Source organism: Rhineura floridana, chromosome 3 (assembly GCF_030035675.1).
Source record: "Rhineura floridana isolate rRhiFlo1 chromosome 3, rRhiFlo1.hap2, whole genome shotgun sequence".
Lineage (NCBI taxonomy): Eukaryota > Metazoa > Chordata > Lepidosauria > Squamata > Rhineuridae > Rhineura > Rhineura floridana.
In genome coordinates, this window is record NC_084482.1 from 128,366,175 (window position 1) to 128,387,588 (window position 21,414).

The window sequence follows — 21,414 nt, forward strand, 5'->3', positions numbered from 1 at the left end:
CTTACACAATAACCAGAGGCTGAAGAAAGAGAAAGGGAAGAAATCCCTCCTTTCCACTCTAGAACTGCTCTTATAAGTGCAAGCCAGAGTTGGTTCAGGAGTATATCATTAACACCTATCAGCAAGCTTGCTGCTGTTATATATCTTCAAGTTGATTATGACTTATGGCGACCCTATGAATCTTTTTTTGATATATTCATAAGGTTTTAATGGAAAGAGGTATTCAGAGGTGGTTTACCATTGCCTTCCTCTAAGCCTATGGCGCCCAGTATTCCCAGGCGGTCTCCCATCCAAGTACTAACCAGACCTCACTCTGCTTAGCTTCTGAGATCAGACAAGATTGGGCGTGTTCAGGATAGTATGGCCGTAGGCATCAGCAAGCTTACTAGCCTTCAAATACTGACAAGACACAATATAATGCCTACCATAGTTGGCATTAGCTATATTTACATTTCCCCAGTATGCACAAAATGTAGCATTGCAAACTTAAGGTCAATATTTTGACCTTGTACTGTAGACATACTACATTACATGTAGATTTGAGACTATAGCGACATCATGGCCCATCCTGCCTCCTTCTGCTATGCGATGCTGGATAGATGTATAATAATAGCAGGTAACTTCTTCATATTCCTCTTACATATTATAGACAAAGAAACTTCAAATCCAGTGAGCAACTCCCTCCTGAACACTCAGTGTCACTAATCCAGTGTCACTTCCTTTCTGCTTTTCAAGTTCATAGCTGACATTTTGTCCTCCTAAAGTGGACATTAGAATATCAGTTCTAAAATACATTTTTGTAATTATTCCAAAGCTTCAGCTTTTGGATGTTGTCACCCACCTGTTTCCACTATTGTGAGTTTCACTTTCCACAATACAAAACCCTTTTGTCTGCTGGAAATATTTGCCCTCACTTGAATTGGAACATAAGGCTATGGATCTGTCTCAGAATACTGGGGGTAAAGAATCTGTTAAAACTGTAATTTCCCCACTACAGGAGGCAACGTGTAGCAGATTTGAGAACTAAAAATTTCAGCCTTAGTGTGAGATATTTCTGACTAGAAACACTAGAATTACAGAACTGGCTGCAGCAGTGCACAGGAATTGGGTAAATAGCTTCTGGCACTTATGGTGAAGCTCAGCTGAGCTCACGGCTGGAAAGCTGTCACAATGGCTGCCCACAACAGCAACAAAAACACATTCAGATATCACCCAGCTATATATTTCAAACAACTGTGTTTATCAACCCTAATAAACTTACATTGGCAAATCCACAACAGAAGCATTCCTCGAGACTGCATGATTCCTGGAAGTTTTTACAAAGGCAGGATTGGGGGACAACTGATGGTTAAAAGAAAACAAACCATTCCCCCCAACTCACTTGTTTTGTTGCTAAAAGAAAAGCACCTGCTGGTTTAATAAAATATATAGTAACTTATTTTTCAGATTAGACATAGATTCTGAGCAAGAATACAGACATTGAGAGAAACACTAAGAAATTATTGCAGCTCAGCAAGGCTGAAGAAGGGCGAGGAACAGCTTTAGTCAGAGCAGCCCAACAGAATGGATTGGAAGACACAGCAGCCCCCGCTTCTCCTTTTGAAAAGGATGCTGCTTTGCTTTACCCATCCAATCCTCATCCAAAGACCCCTGTTGCCCTACAGGAGTTCATCAATAACATGTTGTGGCACTGGGCTCAATGCCGGAGAGTAGATGTCAGGAGTCAAATGAGTTTATAAGCTGGTAACAGCAGTCTGACATAATGCTTCCACTGTATTCCCTGGATGTATTTTCCAGAAAAACAGACGAAGTGTATGTGTTAGGACAGTAATGTAAAGCAAAACTAGAACACTTTGTGTTACAATGTAGAAAATAAGTAAAGTTATGTCTACATGCAGTTACATACATACACACACACACAATGCCCCTTGTTCTTTGGTATCTTGTGTACACACATCAACAGTCTATGCAGGATAAACTTAAAGTTATGATCTTGGGCCAGATCTTTCTTCTTAATCCACCTCACCGGGTTGCTGTGAGGATGAAATATGTAAAACCCTTGTATGCTGCCCTGAACTTTTTAGAGAAAGTCTGGGATACAATTGTGGTTACCACTACAACTACTGCTACTACATACTTATACATTATGATACTTGTGCTCTGGAATGCTCTCATGTGGAGTCAACTCCCTCCGTAGTGCTAGCCCTGATGTTTTCAAGTCCTCTGGATTCAACACAGCAAAACATTTACACTTTTGTTTTATAGTATAACTAGAACTCTTTCTCAATCAGTACCTCTATCAATACCTCAGCACAGTCATTAACCAAGATGGAGACAATAGTCAAGAAATCAGAAGAAGGCTAGGACTGGGGAGGGCAGCTATGACAGAACTAGAAAAGGTCTTCAAATGCAAAGATGTATCACTGAACACCAAAGTCAGGATCATTCAGACCATGGTATTCCCGAACTCTATGTAAGGATGTGAATGTTGGACAGTGAAAAAAGCAGATAAGAGAAAAATCAACTCATTTGAAATGTGGTGTTGGAGGAGAGCTTTGCGGATACCATGGACTGCGAAAAAGACAAATAATTGGGTGTTAGAACAAATTAAACCAGAACTATCACTAGAAGCTAAAATGATGAAACTGAGGTTATCATACTTTGGACACATAATAAGAAGACATAATTAACTAGAAAAGACAATAATGCTGGGAAAAACAGAAGGGAGTAGAAAAAGAGGAAGGCCAAACGAGAGATGGATTGATTCCATAAAGGAAGCCAAAGACCTGAACTTACAAGATGTGAACAGGGTGGTTCACGACAGATGCTATGCTGATTCATAGGGTCGCCATAAGTTCTGATCAACTTGGAGGCACATAACAACAACAAGAAGAACTGTTTCTAGGCTTTGAGGGATTAAAACATCTGAGGGGAGGGGAGAATTGTCAATTTATTGTCAATTTATCAGGATTAGCCACAGGAAACATCTCCAATTCCCAAAACAAGTGAGCAAATGGATCAAACCCTGGTGATAAATTGCACTCTGTGGTGCAATTCCACCATGTTAAAAGAGAATCCCATAGTTATTCTTAGTTTTTTAAACAGAACTGTTTCTGTGGCTGCCAGGCACTGCTGGAGTAGGAATGGGCTCTGAAGGAAGAATGTACCGTGGGGGGGGGAATTAAATTCTTCCCAATTGTTGGCACCAACCTGTCCCAAGAATTTCACACAAACCCATCACATCTGCCAAAAATGATCTGCTCAAAGATCAGCAGGGAGAAACATATAAATAAAACAAAAAAGAATAACTAACTAAATAAAGGACCTTAAAGAATCAGGACCCCCTTGAGAAAGGTAATTGGCAGCAGCCTCAAGGAAGGCTCAGTGTTGTCCCCAGTGCCCTGACGAGATTGCAATGGACAGAGATAACAAGCAGGTGGTAGGGGTCCAGCATACAGGAGGTATGGGCAGGTTTCCTCCCTTTTGTTCTTTTTGTATAGTGACCTTCCTGTCGTTGCTAATTATCTTTGCCATTGTGGACTCAGGGAAGAAACCAGAACAGATAAACTTTCAAAGGTATAAACAGCAGAAGAAGAGAGGAGAGGCAAGAGGCAAAAAAGCAGCCTAAATGGACTGATGCTCCAGTGCTCACTGGAAATCAAATCAACAAAAGGTGAATGTGGGGGGCTGTGTTTGAAAAAAATTACACCCACTCCCCAACCTGCTGGAGAGAAAAGGCAATCGAAAGCAATTACATGGGCCCTCATAGTTACCACAGGGGGTGCTGGATGAATAGCACGCCAATCAGAAGAGACTGGATTCATCAGGACAACAAGGAGTCTCAGACAATGGTTGCCCACAAAAAGAGAAACGAAAAGCGAGATGAAAAAAATATGACCTGATACAAACAAGGGAGCCTGTGGAGCCCAGCCAAACAAACATCTGACATTGTCTGTGCAGCGGGCTAGAATAACAACATTTGATACCCAAGACGCACTCACTGCCACGAAGAAGCTGCAACAATACGAGAGAGAAGGATGCTATTACAATTCAGAAAGCTGAATACCATTCAAAGCCAATAAAATTCAGCAACTTGGGGTTATTTTGTGGTTACCACTACAACCACTGCTACTACATATAGGGTTGCCAGGTCAGAACCATCCAAAAACCTGAGAAAACGGGGGCGGGCCCTAGTGACGTCACGGGGCGGCCCTAATTATGTCATTAAGCATGATACATTAAGTATCAACCACAGTTGCTTGGAGCATACCATTCAAAAAAAAATTCTCTGATTGGAAATTAAAATAGAAATCTTACCTAAAAGAGAGTGTTCCCAGGTCCAGCTGAAGTGACAAGGTCATTCCTTCTCACAAGCTTAGGGATCATGGATGCAAAATGGAAATGGACTGCCTTTGTTGATCCCGAATAGGGTTTTCATGGTAAGCAGTATTCAGAGGTGGTTTACTATTGCCTTCCTCTGAGTCTGAGAGGCAGTGACTAGCCCAAAGTCACCCAGTGAGCTTCATGGCTGTGTGAGGATTCAAACCCTGGTCTGCCAAGTCATAGTTTAACACCTTTAGGGAACATTTAATCTAGCTTACTTGCTTCTGGCAAGAAGGGTTTACGTGCCCTCAGGCCAAACCATTATAGGAAGAAAGGAGCCTAGTGTTGCAGAGATGTTAGATGGGAGCACAGATGGATGCTGTAGTTTGTCATGGGTGGCGGGAACTCTAACTGCAAGGGGGAGATTACACTTCCAAGGATTCTTTGAGGGAAGTCATGCACTTTAAATGTGAGTTGGATGTGCATTAATTCTTGCTGTGAGCTGTCTTAGTTTCCCCTGGAAGCTAACAAGTAGGGCCCCAGTACTAAAATAAAAAAATAAAAATTAACACATGGAAGGAATACACCAGGCATAGGGAACCATAGGACTTCCAGTTATGCTTCTGGTCCTGGGGAGTTGCAATTCAGAACCATACAGAAGGCCTAAAAAAGGGGGGGGAAGCCCCCTCTTAAAAAAAAAAAGAAATTAAAGAACATAAGGCTGACAGTGGTAAACTTACCAGAGCCAAAACCACAAAATTTTAAAGGAATTTATACACCTACGCACCTGATCATGCGTAAACAATTAAATAGCTGAAGCTAGTTCAAAGCTTGTAACTAAGCTACAATCCAATACACACTTACCTGGGAGTAAGTCCCATTGAACCCAATGGAGCTTACTTCTGAGTAGACATGTATTGGTTTGTAGCAAGAAGTGAGGGATGATTATATTGGATGGCAGCGGTGAAAACAACCCTTAATCCTCTGCTGAAGCTTTCCTCTGAGTAGCTGCTTTTTGTGTTTATTTATTTAAGGCATTTATACCCCACCCTTTAGCCAAAAGGGCTGGGAGACTGTTACTTGCATCTGCTGTATAATGGCCAAGGGTGTTGCTAGCAGTAATGCAGTGGCAAATTCAGGAGTGCAGGGTCCCTTCATGATAGTCACAGCCACACCCCTCCCACCTTTCCCCCTTCTGCTGCTGGGTTGAGAATGAGATCCTTGCTAATGCATTCTTCCACAACAGAGCCTATAGGCATGAAAGGGGAGTGTATTAGCTACTGAGAAGAGTCTGCTCAGTGACTTACCTCCTTTTACTCTGATTCGCTCCAATCAGCAGGAAAGGACAAGGATGCATGTTAGAAGACTCTTCTAAGTGGCTAACACACTCCCCTGTCATGTTGATTGGCTCATAGAATGCTGGAAACACAGGGATTCTGCTGAGACCCTGCTCCCAAAAAAGTAAGGCATCTAAGACTCCCCGAGACCCTGGACGACTACACCCCTGGTTGCTAGGTTCTTGAAAGACTCTGGGCAACAATCTGCATAAATGTATACTGTGCTTCTGGGCAAATTAAAATAGTGTGTGTACACACAATATATTTAAAGCATGTTTCTCCTTCCCCAAAGAATCCTGGGAACTGTTGTTTGTTAAAGGTGCTTGAAATTTTAGCTGTGAGTGGTAAACTACATTTCCCATAATTCTTTGTGGGAAACCGCACACTTTAAATGTATGGTGTGTATGCAGCCTGGGATCTCACTGGCTCTGCAGTTTGCTGCCCTATGAGCAAAGTAAAAAATAAACATGTGTTTTTAAAAAGTGGGGAGTAGCAGATCTGGGTCTAGCAGAAAAGACCCAGGGCTCAACTTCCCCTGATAATGCCCCTATCGATTGCAGATTATTATAAATAATAATTAAGGCAGTGTATGGCAAGCAAAAAAGACGGGTCTCTGCCCTGAGATGTTTAGAACAGAAAAATAAGATGAAGTCTTTTTTCTGGTTGACCCAATTTGTTTTAGAGGAAAAGACTCTAAAGCCCATCCCAAGCCTAGTTACTCCAAAGCAATCCTCACGAAATTCAGTGGGCTTTCTCCCACCCAAGTGTGTTTAGGATTGCAGTCTTCATCCTGGAGGAAGAACATGCTTTCTTGGAAGTAACTATCATAGAAGGGTTCCCAAAGGGGGCACAAGGCTGCAGCAGGTTTTTCTGAGTAAATGAACACTTACAGAGACAAAAAGAAAGAAAGAAAGAAAGAAAGAAAGAAAGAAAGAAAGAAAGAAAGAAAGAAAGAAAGAAAGAAAGAAAGAAAGAAAGAAAGAAAGAAAGAAAGAAAGAAAGAGGGATGGAGAGCAATTTCTGGTTTCACCAGCCCACATATCTCCACCCCAAGCAGAGAGTGAGTCTGCTACAGGCTGCTGGTGCTTGGGAGAAAAAGGCTCCCAAGCATGCAAGAGAAGAGGTGAGGGAGCCCTGGGATCAGTGAGGGAAAGAAGCAGAAGGGGGGGTAGAGAAGGAGGAGGGAGAGAAATACCAATGTTTCTCACACAAAATAAAAATAAATAAATAAACAGACAAAGAAATCAAAGGGGGAGGGGAGAAAGGGGAGGGAAGTCAAGGACAGGGAGAGAGGATGCCTCTAAATGCAGGGGGGGAGATGGGACGCTATCCTGGGTGAGCTGGAAAAGAGGCAGTGCCCGATGTGTCATCCTCTTATTGCCTGCACTTGGAATGCCGCTGCTCCCCGGCCACAGCTGCTCATCAGTTCTAGAGCAGCTAGAGCTCCCTAAAACCCTCAAAGCCGGGGCATTTGCCAGCCAGCCAACTCACCTCCTACTTGCTCCAATTTCCTCCCTCACTATGCTCCACACCACGGAGGAAGCCTGGGCTTGGCTCTTATTGGGTCTCAGGGGCAGCCAATGACAATGCGAGGTAGTGTTTGGGAAGGCAAATGGAGTCCTTTCCCTGCTGTGTGCATGTTTGCATGCAAAGGAGAGAGAGAGGAGGCAAAGCAGATAGAAGAAGCAAGGGGAAAATTGGCATCTGCATGTCTGGCTCCTGGCAGTCCACAAAAGCCGGAGATTAAACAACATGGGGGCAATTCTGGCTGGAGGTGAGAAAACCAAGGGCGGGGCCGGAGTCTCCGGCCATTTGCCGGAGACCTGGCATCGCTAACTACATACTTATACATTATGATAGTCTTATGCTATCACAAAAAACTGGGGTGTTTGCAAACAATTCCATTTGATATCTGAAAACGTAATGAAAAATATGTGCAAAAGTCAATCGCTCATGGGCATATTCATTATGGGAGACTCATCCATAGTGGCATGCTGAACTTGACCTTCAGAATCTGTCACTTGGATTTTTAGCATGTTGAACACACATTAGGATCCTGAGTATAACTAATTAAATAATCAATCCATTGATTAAATCCATTATAATGTCTCAAAAATTCAAGACAGAAATAAAACTGTTAGCATTGTGACTTGCATAATAGGTACACCATTCATATTACCTGAGGTGCTGGGTCACCAATATTATAAGAACATGTACAATACAGGATCTCACAGTTAATGTTAAAGAGTATCACCATGATGATTCAGTGGAGGCATATATGAGGCATTTACTTATCACTGCCAATAAAAATGAGACATGAAACATAACTGAATGATGAGAAACATAACTGAATGGTCCTTTTTACACACACACACACACACACACAGAGAAGGTATGTATTATGTATGTATAAAAAAGAAAGATATACACAGAGATAGATTATGTATATACTCTGTGCCACTAACCATTCTGTCCATTTGACTATTTTCCACTGCAAAGCTGTCTGCAACAGAGTGACACAGAGTCTGCTTGACATAAAGGGAACAAATTATCCACAACCCCCCTGCAAATTGTTAAGCCATGTGGCAGTGCATATAAAATGAGAAAGTAAAGAGGAAAACTTAATCCTCTGCCTGGCAATGCGATCAGGGAAAAGCACTAACTGGAAAAGATGAAAGATTAAAAATGTCAACAGGAGAACATCGCCATGAATACTCATCCATGTTACGATCCAAGGAACTACCTGACACATTGACTCAAACCTGCAAAATGAAAGTGCCTCAGAAGGATAAACCTGTCACTTTAGCAAGCATTGGTTTTATATCAAAATTTGTTTACAGTTGAAACAGAATACCCTCCTGTGTAGACACATAAACCAGCAGCAACAGTGTAAGACTATTTTAAAAATCTCCAGTCTCATGAAGTAGTAGGTATTCCCCCAACTGCTTCTGAAACAGATTAGACGAGGGAAATATTTTAGGGTTTTTTTTAAAAAAAAATGAAATTTGTTTAGTACCTGCAACAGAAATAGACAAAAATAGTACACACATGCCTACAAGGGAGTTTCAACATTACACAATAGCCAACAAAATAATCTAACAGTAGGGAGATGTCTGGCTAGAAGGGAAAGGTGTTGCTGAGCCAAACATGTTGGCTTTGCAACCGTACCGTGTGTCACAAATGACTTAAAGCGGCTTGACAAATAAAAATTAATTCTTACAGTTTTCCCACTCCATGCTAGTTTCACACAAGAGAGTAAACATGATTGAATGTTCCTCCACACAAAGTATTTCCTCTGCATGGAGAACTAAATGCCAGGAGAAAGGGTTTCAGCCTAGCCTTTTCCCTAACATGCTAGTTTTCTATACAAAGGTATTGCTTTTTCTGTGGAGGAACAGTTAGTCATCTCCCTCCTGTAGTCTCCACCTCACTGATTACATCCACTTAGGGACCAATCCAACTTGTATTTCTGCTGGGCTGAGGAGAGATGGATATGGTGGACCCCTGGCTGAGCTGGCAGGGTCCCGGCTCTGCCAGAAACCCTTTACCCCAGCTCAGCTGCAGCAGAGTCAAGACCCTGCTGGCTCAGCCAAGAGTCTGCTGGGGAAGCCCAGCCCAGCAGAAGGGGTGCCAGCAGAAGCCAGCTTAAGGCCCGAAAAAGGGGAGTTCTGGGGCATGTTGGAAAAGGGGCTGGGGGGAGGACTTAAGCAACATCCAAGTCCCATTCAGAGCCCTCCTGTGGGTCCCAATCCATGCCAATGTTACACCAAGAAAAAGGTCAGTGTAAGAAAACAATTACAATGAAAGTCTATGGAAAGTGCTTACTCCCCAGTAGGGACATTCATGAAAACTGACTTTTACTTTCCGGTCCCTTTGTGCAACTCATAGCCGAGCCCATGTTCAGCCAGCCCAGAGGCTCCCGAGTGGCAAATGGATGCTGTGGACTTTCCCACCAGGTCCTCCTCTGCTGGCACCCCTTCCACTGGCTTCCTATGAATTGGATTGCTCGGCCCCTTGCTTCCATATAAATTAATAGTTAGCATCAACTCCTACCCCTAATACTAGATGCCTCATTGACAATGATATCATCAGGTGTGTATATGTGTGCACTCATGCACATGTGCAATGTTTTCCACCCACACCACTCATCATAGTGTGGTATAGTAGTTAGAGTGTTGGAATAGGACCTGGGAGTCCAGGGTTCCAATCCCTACTCAGCCGTAAAGCCCACTGGGTGACCTTGGGCCAGTCATGATCCCACAACCTAACCTATCTCACAGGGTTCAGGGTTGTTGCAAGGATAAAAAGGAAGGGAGGAACTATGTACAGTGAGCTCCTTGGAAGAAAGTTGGGTAGAAATGTAAAAAATAAATAAAATAAAAATAATGTGTTTGTAAAAAAAAAAGGTAAAGGTGTCCCCGCACTTATAGTGCAAGTCGTTTCCGACTCTTAGGGTGATGTCTTGCAACGTTTACTAGGCAGACTGTATATATGGGGTGGGATTGCCAGTTCCATCCCCGGCCTTTCTTTACCCCCCAGCATATGCCGGGTACTCATTTTACCGACCACGGATGGATGGAAGGCTGAGTGGACCTCGACCCCTTTTACCGGAGATTCAACTTCCTCCTTCCGTTGGAATTGAACTCTGGCCGTGAGCAGAGCTTCGACTGGGGTGACACACTCCATTTTGTATACTAGATAACAAAAAGTTACCGTAGAGATGAAGAGAGGGGAGTCCAAGTGGGTTTCCTATTCTAAAAGTCCCAATTATTAAGCTTTTTCCCTGAGGAAGATTTAGCTCAAGTTGCCCTCCAGATGTTGCTGGACTCTAACTGCTATCATCATAGCCAATGGGCAGGAATTATAGGAGCTGTAGTCCAACAACATCTGGAGAGCCACAGGTTCCCTATCCATGATTTAGCGATCACTCTGATTATTTTAGTTACCCCTCTTTTTGTTTAATCCCTCCCCCCATTATACCTTTTTTTAATGGCAGGGAGCAAAATTATCAATGCCATTCTAAATGGGCACGATAAGGTACCCTCTGCAGCCATATCACAAGCCTCCCAAAAGCATTCATCATGTAAACACTGCTTTAAATAGTTAAATACTACAATTTAAAAGTACTTTTAAAACCTAGTGTGAAGGAAGTCTAGGATGCCTTGATTAATTTCTGTTTTGCCATAGCCTTAATGTGTGACCTTTCAATTCAATCAGAGGTAGATATTTTGAAACTACAAAAGGTCCTTGGGCATCTGATTTTCATGAAAATTCACTGGAGCTATGGGACCATACATGCCCTTTCAACCTTTGAAAAATCTTTCTTGTAATCTTGCTGCCCTTTATGTGCCTGGCTATAAAAAGTGGAGAAAGGATTTACTTCATCTCTCCCACTGGGGGTGTAAAGGCAAACATATTAAGTGTGAGTGTGGCTTTCATACACAGTAAAACAAGGAGATATAGAGAATATTATAGATAACAGAATTGTGAAGATAGAAGGTATCTCAAAGGCCATCTAGTCCAATTCCCTACATTGGACAGAAAAGTCTATTGGCCTTTTTGCAAGTTGTCAGTTTTACAAGCAGGGTAGGGGTGTAGGAAGAATGTGATGACCTTAGCTTTTTGGAGTTGCCACTTCAAGGAACTCCAAGCACTTTGAGGTGGCAGCTTCTGATGGAACTGCCTTCCCTTCCCTTTCCCATTAGGATCAGGGCAAGGGGCAGAGCATCAGCAGGCTAGATGGGCATGCTTTGTGAGCCAGTATAAGTCTATGAGGCAGTGGTTCCCTACCCCTGCTTCAGTCCATATGAAGCTCTTCATATGTATCTCTTTTCTCACCCCCAAATATTAACTGTTCAGGAATTCAGTTGTCAATATTATCATCTGGCATGCTCTTCAAACAGCCTAACTGGACAAACAGCCTAAGGTAGAAATGTATAAAATTATTTAGGGTGTGGGAGTGAAAGTGGACGGAAGTTTTTTCTCCCTCTCATATAATAATAAAACTGGAGTCATCCAAGAAAGCTGAATGTCAGAAATCTCAGCACAGACAAAAGAAAGTACTTCTTTACACAGTGCATAATTAACCTATTGAATGTGCTACTTCAAGATGTAGTGATGGCCACCAACTTGGAGAGATTTAAAAGGGGATTAGACAAATTCACAGAGGATAAGGCTATCAGATGGCCATTAGCCACAACGGCTATATACTGCCTTCGGTATTGGAGGAGGTATACTATGAATATGAATATACTATGAATAGCCTTGCAAAGTAGCCCAATGCCTATAATACCTATTTTGCCAAAGTGAGGGGGGAGGTAGTTTGTGTTAACTTTGAAATGTATTACCAATTGTATTGTTTTTATTGTTTATTGTTTTATTTATGTATTCTCTCAGTCCCAACACCTTCGCAAGCACAATTGGTGGGGACAAGAGATAGGGCCTTCTCGGTGGCTGCCCCCAGGTTCTGGAACTCTCTTCCTAGGGAAGCACGAATGGCCCCTTTCTTGCTATCCTTCCATCGGCAGGCAAAGACTTTTTTATTCCGACAGGCTTTTGGACTAGAAGATGTTTAAGATAGGGCCTCCTAAGGTCTGTTGTATTGTTCTATGGTCCTGTTCTTAATGTTTTAAATTGTCTTAGTATTTTAAGTGTATGTTTCATGGTTTTAATGTTACAAATAGTTTAATTCTATTTTAATTGTATATTTTTGTATGTTTTTTACCTATGTGTAGTTTTTATTTGTAAGCCGCCCTGAGTTCCAGTTTTGGAAAAAGGGCGGGGTAAAAATAAAGAGTAATAATAATAATAAAGAGTAATATTATTGATGTTTTATTGATATATTATTGTTTTGTTGGTGTATTTTTATATGGGAGCTCTTTTGTAAGCCGCCTTGAGGGCCTTTTGGCCAGAAGGCGGGGTAGAAATATTAAAATCAAGTCAAATCAAATCAAATCAAATCAATGAATACCAGCTGCTGGTATTCATAAAGTGAGGAGAGGACTATTGCCATGTCCTGTTTCTGTACTTTCACAGGCATTTCACGATGCTGGTCTAGATGGGCCTTTGGTCTTCTTATGTTCAAGTAAAAACTTAAGAATTACCCAGGACTGGATTTGAATGTGAGAAGTGTGTTGGCTCAACAAGATTAGTCAATGCGTCTGTAGTAACAAAGTGACATTTAAAAACGGCAGATCTCCATAATGGGTCAGATACAGGACATTTTAATACTGCTTCATATTGTTCAAGTCATACAATTCTTAGCAAAATAACAAAATTTAATTGACCAACTCTCAGGCCATTTTATAGCATCCAAAAGCTCTGAAAGAGATTGTCAGATAAATAGTCAATCATAAACAGAAATAAAGATTGACCTCCTGCAAGGATGCTGTCCACTATGAAATACCAACATCACTAAAAGAAGCTTGAGCAACATTACAGTGTTTTGACTGTTGCAGCAATAGCTGATTTAACTGAAGTCTTTTGTTCATAACTGTCCATCTCTCTACGTGTATTTGATATCTTTTCAGGATTTGACAAAATAGCATAACATATTCAGTGGTTCAGAAGGGCATCTTAAAAGTTGCATTTCTGATAGATGAACTAAAGTGTGTATGCCACAAAACAAGAGAGATGAAGTTGAACATGTGAGGATTGGTATGACTAGTTTAATTATTAATAATGTGCTGAGATGCTCCACGAAAACAGTGCATATTTTCTGCATGTCAGAACAGAGATTAAGATTTTAATTAGCTAATATGTTTTTCAATAAACACACATCAAAAACAGTTCACAATCTATCCTATAAACAGACAAAAAAGATATGTTCTTAACAAAAGCAGACACACCTTTCAGAACAATTTCTGGTTTGAACTTTCATTAGATCAGCCCACAGCTCCATGCAACTACCATTATCAGGGTTTTTACACACTCTTCCACATTACACACTACCTTCAAACTGATCACCCTGCTGCCTTTCAATGCCTTTGAAAAGCCATAATGGCCAATAGTCAGGAAAGCTGGGAGTTGTAGTCCAGCAACATCTTGAGGGACCACATTATCACCACCCCTGCATTAGGCCTTTTCACAAGTTAAGTGAAAGAGAGGAATGTGATCACATCTTTGTTCCTACTCCTGGACTCCATGCATTCAGCTGAAGATATGAATAGAGCATATGCTTGTATTAGCAGGGTCACTAAGGGTGACCCCACTCTCCCCTCCACACATTCACTGAAAAGCTGGTGAGCAGAGGGGTGAGATACAGGAAAATAAGTAAGCAGGGAAGTGAGTAAGAGCAGTTTGATGATAGCTTGATCTTTATCCCAAAAGACATGTTCCTCAGCCTGAGTCAGGCTAGAGTCAGGGGCTTAATAGTGCTAGAAACAACTCTACTGGCTGCTTCCAATACCTGGTCCCCCTTCTGGCCATCTGCAGTGACTGTGCCTAAGCACAACGGAGAGCAGGCCAACAGCTTCCTCTTCTGGCAAGCTGCCATCATGATGCAAATTAATTTGTCTTATTAATTTAACTACATTTTATATCCCAGCTTTCTTCCATCATGGAACTCAACACAGGGTACATGAACCTCCCTGGAAATGCCCAACAAGCACTGACAAGATCCAAGACCTGCTTATCATCTGCAAAATGGCTGTATCACATGCCCTCAGTTCATGCTCTGGGACCTGATTCTAGTAGCCAGAGCACCCAGTTCAAAAACCCTGCCACTCTATACACAGTAGAGATGTAGAGAAGCCCTCCCCCCATTTTTTTTTGGTTCCCCCCATTTAAAAACAAAAAAAGGGTTTGATGGGGGAGATTCTTTTTTTTTAAAAAATATATTTTTGTTTTGTTTTGAACCAGGCCTTCACATCTTTAATACACAGTACTTTAATCAAATAGGGCCAGCCAGGAATTTTGACAAGTGCACCATGGGATTACTGTGGTTGCCTTTGTATGGATTCCAATAAACTAAGATAAGGATCTGTGTTATTCAGACTCGAATTCTTAAGAATCCTCTTTACTGTTTGGATTGCTCTTTCTGCCATTCCATTTGATTGAGGAAATAGTGGACTGGATGTTGTGTGAACAAAGTCCCAATCTTTGGCAAACATTTTAAAGTCTGTAGAGCAAAACTGAGGGCCATTATCACTGACAACCTCTTCAGGTATACCATGTCTTGCAAATATAGATTTGCAGTGTAAAATTACTGACCTACTTGTAGTGCCCTCAAGCAAACATATTTCCACATATTTTGAACAATAATCAACCAAAAGTAGATAGTCCTTTCTTTGAAATTCAAACAAGTCTATTCCTAGCTTCTGCCAAGGTCTTCTTGGAATTTCATGAGGTAACATTGGTTCTTTTTGGTTTTTATTTCTGAAGGTGTGACATGTGGTACATGACAGTACCAATTCTTCAATTTGGGCACACATACCTGGCCAATATACAGCTTCTCGTACCCTCTTTTTACATAATTCACCACCCAGATGACTCTCATGTATAATATTCAATATCTCTTTCCTCAAATCTTGTGGTACTACGATTCTGTCACTTTTAAAAATGAGTCCATCATGAACACTTAATTCCTCTCTGTAATTCCAATAAACACGTATACACTCTGGAACTTCTACTCTTCTATCTGGCCACCCCTGCAAAATGGCATTTTTCAGGATTTGCCAAATGCTATCATCTTCAGTAGCCACCTGAAATTCTTTCAGTTTTGATTCGGAGATTGGTAAATAAGATAACATGAGGTTAACAGCAACCTCAGCTTCTTCAGAACTTATTCCTTCACTCTGTTCAAGATATGCCCTGGACAGGGTATCAGCAATTATTAATTCTTTGCCTGGTCTATAGTACTTGTAATTGATATTTCTGCAGTGTTAACTGCCATATTTGGATTCTCGGAGGTGCATTATGCAAAGGTTTTCTGAAAATTGCCTCCAATAGTTCGTGGTCTGTTTCCACAGTCACTTTTTTGCCATAGAGAAATTGATGGAATTTTGTGCATCCAAACACTATTGCCAACATTTCCTTTTCTATTTGAGCATAGTTCTGTTGGGCCGCAATAATTGCTTTAGAAGCATATGCAACAGGTGCACCTCTTTGCAACAGTACAGTACCTAAGCCTGTAGAACTAGCGTCCACTGACAGAGTTACAGATTATTTCACATTATAATATTTCAAAACAGGAGCTTTTGTTAATAGTTCTTTCAACTGTGTGAATGCTGTTTCATGAACTCACATCCAGCAAAATTCAACATCTTGGGCCAAAAGCTGTCTTAAAGGGGTTGTTACTGTTGCCAAATTTGGGATAAACTTAGCTTCAAATCAGTCACATATTGGTCTATACTTTCTCCTTCACTCTGTAATGTAGTGAAGAACCTGTGCTTTTCATAAGTAACATTTCTTCTGGGCACACAATATACTTCAAATTTATTCATCAAAACTTGAATTTTATTGTTATTTGCATCATCATCAAACTGGAAAGTATTAAATACCTCTCTTGCTTCTTCACCTGCCACATGCAGAAATAATGCTGACTGGAGTCTCTCATCTTTCTTATCTGCTCCACTTGCAATGCAGTACAATTCAAACCCTTGCTTCCATCTTCTTCTCCAGTTCTTTGCTGCATTTCCTTCAAACACCAACTATCCTGGAGGCTTCAGCTGGTCCATTTTACACTGCCTTATGTTTTTAGGTAGTCTTCTGACACCATGTAATATTTACAAGATTTGAAATGAACTACAAATACTGGTTAGAAGGAACAAACTTTACTTAACAGCATGTTACAGCAGAAACAAGAGCTGTAATGCTGTAACCCAGACAGTGAGCTCTTCTTTCATTTTCCTGCTGGTCCCACCCCCAACTGATTCCCCCATACAACTATTTCTAATTCACTTGAGTTCCTACTCACATTACAGTCTCTATGATATAATATGAGTTTGTTGAATGTAAATTTGACCTTCTTTAAGAAAAAAAAACAAAAAGCAGCAAGTTTGCAGAATCTTACTTTCAGTAAGGCTGCACAAAGGCTGCACTCATACATGCCTGGGAGTAAGTCCCATTGAACCCAATGGACAGGGCCGGCGCCAGAGGGTGGCCAGGTGAAGCCCTGGCCAAGGGCCCCTGCAGCCCAGAAGGCCCCTCCTTAGGGTGAGAGGGTAGCTCTCCCATTCTGCAATTTGTGGTAGCATCGGGTCCTGACTCTGCTGCAGATCTCAGAGAGGGGGCTCCCAGGTGTCCCCCATACAACTACACAGGCCCGCAAAGCCCATCTGCATGCCCCACCTACCTCTCCTGTTGCGGTGAATGCTGTGCACGATCAACAAAGATGGTGAATGAGGCTTCACTAAGGGGCTGATGCCCCTGCCATCATCCTGGTTAATGGCCGTCATGTGTATATGCAAAGTGGGCATGAGTGCCATCAACCAAGATGGCGGTGGAGGGATCAGCCCCTTAAGGAAGGTTCTGCTGCCATCTTGGTTGATGGTAGGCATGCATGCACAGTGCACACAGCATTCACAGCAGTGGGAGAGGTAGGTGGTGTATGCCAGTGCTGCGGGCCTGGGCAGGCTGGTACCCAAGGGCCCAGTCATGCCTGGCGCCAGCCCTGCCAATGGAGCTCAGTTCTGAGTAGACAGAATTCAAGTAGACTGTATTGGATTGCAGTGTAAATCTTTGAACCAACTCAATTACATTACGTTTTTTCCATCTCCTTGCCTAACAAACTCATCCTGCATTTGATTCATCCAGTTACTCCAGTGGATATCATCTGCAGCTTTTCTCCATATTGAGCTGGTTGCCTCATTGTGCAAGTCAGTACAAAGTGTGACATCTGTGCATTGCCATTCTAGCTGCGATACAATAGTGTAGTGGCAAATTCAGGGTCTTTTAGTGATAGTCACAGCCACGCCCCTCCTCTTTTTTTTGCTCCTGAGTTGAGAATTAGATCCTTGTTAATGCCTTCTCCCACAACAACAGACGTCCCTAGGAGCTAATAAGCACGAAAGAGAATGTTAGCTACTGAGAAGAGCCTTCTCAGTGGGTGACTCACCTCCTTTCACTCTGATTGGCTCCAATCAGCAGGAAAGGACAAGGAAGCATGTTAGAAGACTCGTCTCAGTAGCTAACACATTCTCCTTTCATGCTGATTGGCTCATGGGATGCTGGACAAATAGGGACCCTGCTGCTGGGACCCTGCTCCCAAAAAAGTAATGGGTTTAAGACCCCCTGAGATGTTCGATGACTACACCACTGCTCCCATATTATATCTTATTTTTATCTGAAATGTTATTTTTCAAAATATTTCCCCTACTATATTATATTCTATAATTTATTTTATTATTATGTTTATTTAGAGAGCCAATGTGGCATAGTGGTTAGAGTGTTGGACTATGACCTGGGAGACCAGGATTAGAATCCCCACACAGCCATGAAGCTCACTGGGTGATCTTGGGCCAGTCACTGCCTCTCAGCCTCAGAGGAAGGCAATGGTAAACCCCCTCTGAATACCGCTTACCATGAAAACCCTATTCATAGGATCGTCACAAGTCTGAATCAACTTGAAGGCAGTCCATTTCTATTTCCATGTGTTTATTTGTAAAGAATTTAACAATTTGCAAAATGTACTTAACATTATTTATTTATTAATAAAAATATTTATATATTGCTATTCATAAGAAAATCAAAGTGGTTTACACCGTAAATAAACACAAGATAATACAATATAAAATTTTAAATCAGAAATGATTAACTAACTACCGCAGAAAATATCTTCTTAATTGCCTGCATAAGTCTGGTGACATGGAAAAGTTTTCAGCAGGCGTTTAAAAGTCAAAACAGAAGGTGCCTACTGTCTAAATGCAAACCAGCCTTTAGGTCACTGTATTGTTGGACTACAATTCCCATCATTCCTGACCATTGGCCATGCTGGCTGGGGCTTATAGGAGTTGTAGTCCAACAACATCTGGAGATCCAAAGGTTGGGAAAGGCAGAATTGTAGGCAGTAGCAAAAGTAAAATTGAGTCTATACAGTTATTTATTTATTTGTTTATTTATTGCATTTGTATACTGCCCCATAGCCGAAGCTCTCTGGGAGGTTTACAACAATTAAAAACATTAAAAAGAAATATACAAATTTAAAAACACATTTTTAAAAAGCAATTTAAAAACACATGCTAAAATGCCTGGGAGAAAAGGAAAGTCTTGACCTGGTGCCGAAAAGATAACAGTGTTGGCGCCAGGTGCACCTCGTCAAAGAGATCATTCCATAATTTGGAAATAAATAAGCAGGAAATAAAACCTCTAGCCCAGATAATAAATCACAGTCATATGTGAAAATAAATAAAGTTATAGACCAGTGAGAAATAAATCATGGCCTCGTTGAGACTTGATAGTGAAAATAAACCACAAAGCTAGGTCAGAGGCTAAAATTACAAGGCTAAAGCCTTGTAATTATAGGCTTTATAAAATATTCAGTTGTATGGTTTTTGGGTTGTGCTGCTGATCCGTCAAAGTCCCTGACATACTCAATGAACGGAACTCCAGTAAACAAAATGGTCTCCTGGGTTTACTTCTAACATGCTCACTTTCATTTGGTGCATAATCTTCTCAGCAATGAGAAAGCTCTCATACTTTGAAAGACTACATCTGGGAATCCTAACACCCTCTTACAGGGTCATAAAGTCTCACAGCTCATCTAGCACACACAGTTTGGTGGTGTTCCTACAGGATGCCAACTCTGAACAATGTTTATATTCCCAAGTCAGTGTGTTACCTCCTAGTGGCTCGGTTCACACATCATGGTAAACCATATTTAATAGTTTGCAAAGATTGCTCTTGCTTTGCTCCTCCGCTACCAACAGCAAAAGTAACCAACCACAACTGATTTGTTCAAACAAACTATAATACTAAGCTAGGGATCATGGTTTGTTGCTCACACTAGGGGGAAATCAAACCAGGAGCCATCTGTGTGATCATAGTAAACCATTAAATGTAATTTACAGTGACATGAGAGCACTGCCAAAGCATTGATGAAACATGCCTGTACTATGAATTAACCACCAGAGCAGGACGTGCTGCCCAGTTGTTTCCTGAAACCTCCTCCCGAAAAAAAAAAGTGCAGGGTTTTAATAAGAAAAATCATTCTCATTAGGTACATGAAGTGGGTCAATTGTTGTTGTTATGTGCCTTCAGGTCGATTTTGACTTATGGCAACCCTATGAATCAGTGACCTCCAATAGCATCTATTATAAACCACCTTGTTCAGAACTTGTAAGTACAGGTTGGTGGCTTCTTTATGGAATCAATCCATCTCTTGTTTGGTCTTCCTCTTTTTCTACTCCCTTCTGTTTTTTTTCAGCTACAGTTTCCCTGTTTTTCTGTTTGTCTTTTCTAGTGAATCATGTCTTCTAATTATGTGTCAAAAATATGATAACCTCAGTTTCATCAGTTTAGCTTCGAGTGATAGTTCTGGTTTAATGTGTTCTAACACCCAATTATTAATTTTCTTCGCAGTCCATGGTATGTGCAAAGCTCTTCTCCAACACTACATTTCAAATGAGTTGGATTTTCTCTTATCTGCTTTTTTCACTGTCCAACTTTCACATCCATACATAGAGATCAGGAATACCATGGTGTAAATGATCCTGACTTTAGTGTTCAGTGACACATCTTTGCATTTGAGGACCTTTTCTAGTTCTCTCATAGCTGCCCTCCCCAGTCCTAGCCTTCTTCTGATTTCTTGACTATTGTCTCCCTTTTGGTTAATGACTGAGCCAAGGTATTGATAATCCTTGACAAGTTCAATGTCCTCATTATCAACAAGTTACATAAATCTTTCTTTACTCTTCTTGATGTTCAGCTATAGTCCTGTTTTTGTGCTTTCCTCTTTAACTTTCATCAACATACGTTTCAGATCATTACTGGCTTCTGCTAGTAGTATGGCATCATCTGCATATCTTAGATTATTGATATTTCTCCCTCTAATTTTCACACCTCCTTCATCTGGGTCCAATCCCACTTTCCTTATGATATGTTCTGCATATAGATTAAACAAATGGGGTGATAAAATACACCCCTGTCTCACACCCCTTCCAATGGGGAACCAATCGGTTTCTCCATATTCTGTCCTTACAGTAGCCTCTTGTCCAGAGTAGGTTGCGCATCAGGACAATCATATGCTATGGCACCCCCATTTCTTTTAAAGCATTCCATAGTTTTTCATGATCTACACAATCAAAGGCTTTGCTGTAATCTATAAAGCACAAGGTGATTTTCTTCTGAAATTCTTTGGTCTGTTCCATTATTGAAGTATGTTAGCAATATGATCTCTGGTACCTCTTTCCTTTCTAAATCCAGCTTAGACATCTGGCATTTCTCACTCCATATATGGTAAGTGCCTTTGTTGTAGAATCTTGAGCATTACTTTACTAGCATGGGGTATTAAGGCAATAGTTTAATAATTACTGCATAATCCCTGGGATTCCCTTTCTTTGGAATTGGGATGTATATTGAACGCTTCCAGTCTGTGGGCCATTGTTTAGTTTTCCATATTTCTTGACAAATTTTTGTCAAAATTGGACAGATTCAGTCTCAGTAACTTGTTGCAACTCTGTTGGTATGCCATCTGTTCCTGGTGATTTGTTTCTTCCAAGTATTTTAAGTTCTTCATCATATAGTTCCTCCGTAATGAATCTGTCACCCCTGAATCTCTTTTATAGAGTTCTTCCGTGTATTGCTTCCATCTTCCTTT

The 21,414-nt window shown here is 41.2% G+C and overlaps 1 protein-coding gene and 1 pseudogene across 2 annotated transcripts in view; both read right to left on the bottom strand.

Moving 5' to 3' along the window:
- The window catches only part of CACNA2D2 (calcium voltage-gated channel auxiliary subunit alpha2delta 2), a 1,044,533-nt gene that overhangs the window by 688,619 nt on the left and 334,500 nt on the right, over positions 1-21,414 (bottom strand). The gene's annotated exons all lie outside the window — the stretch shown is intronic.
- LOC133382536 (5S ribosomal RNA) lies at positions 254-372 on the bottom strand (annotated as a pseudogene).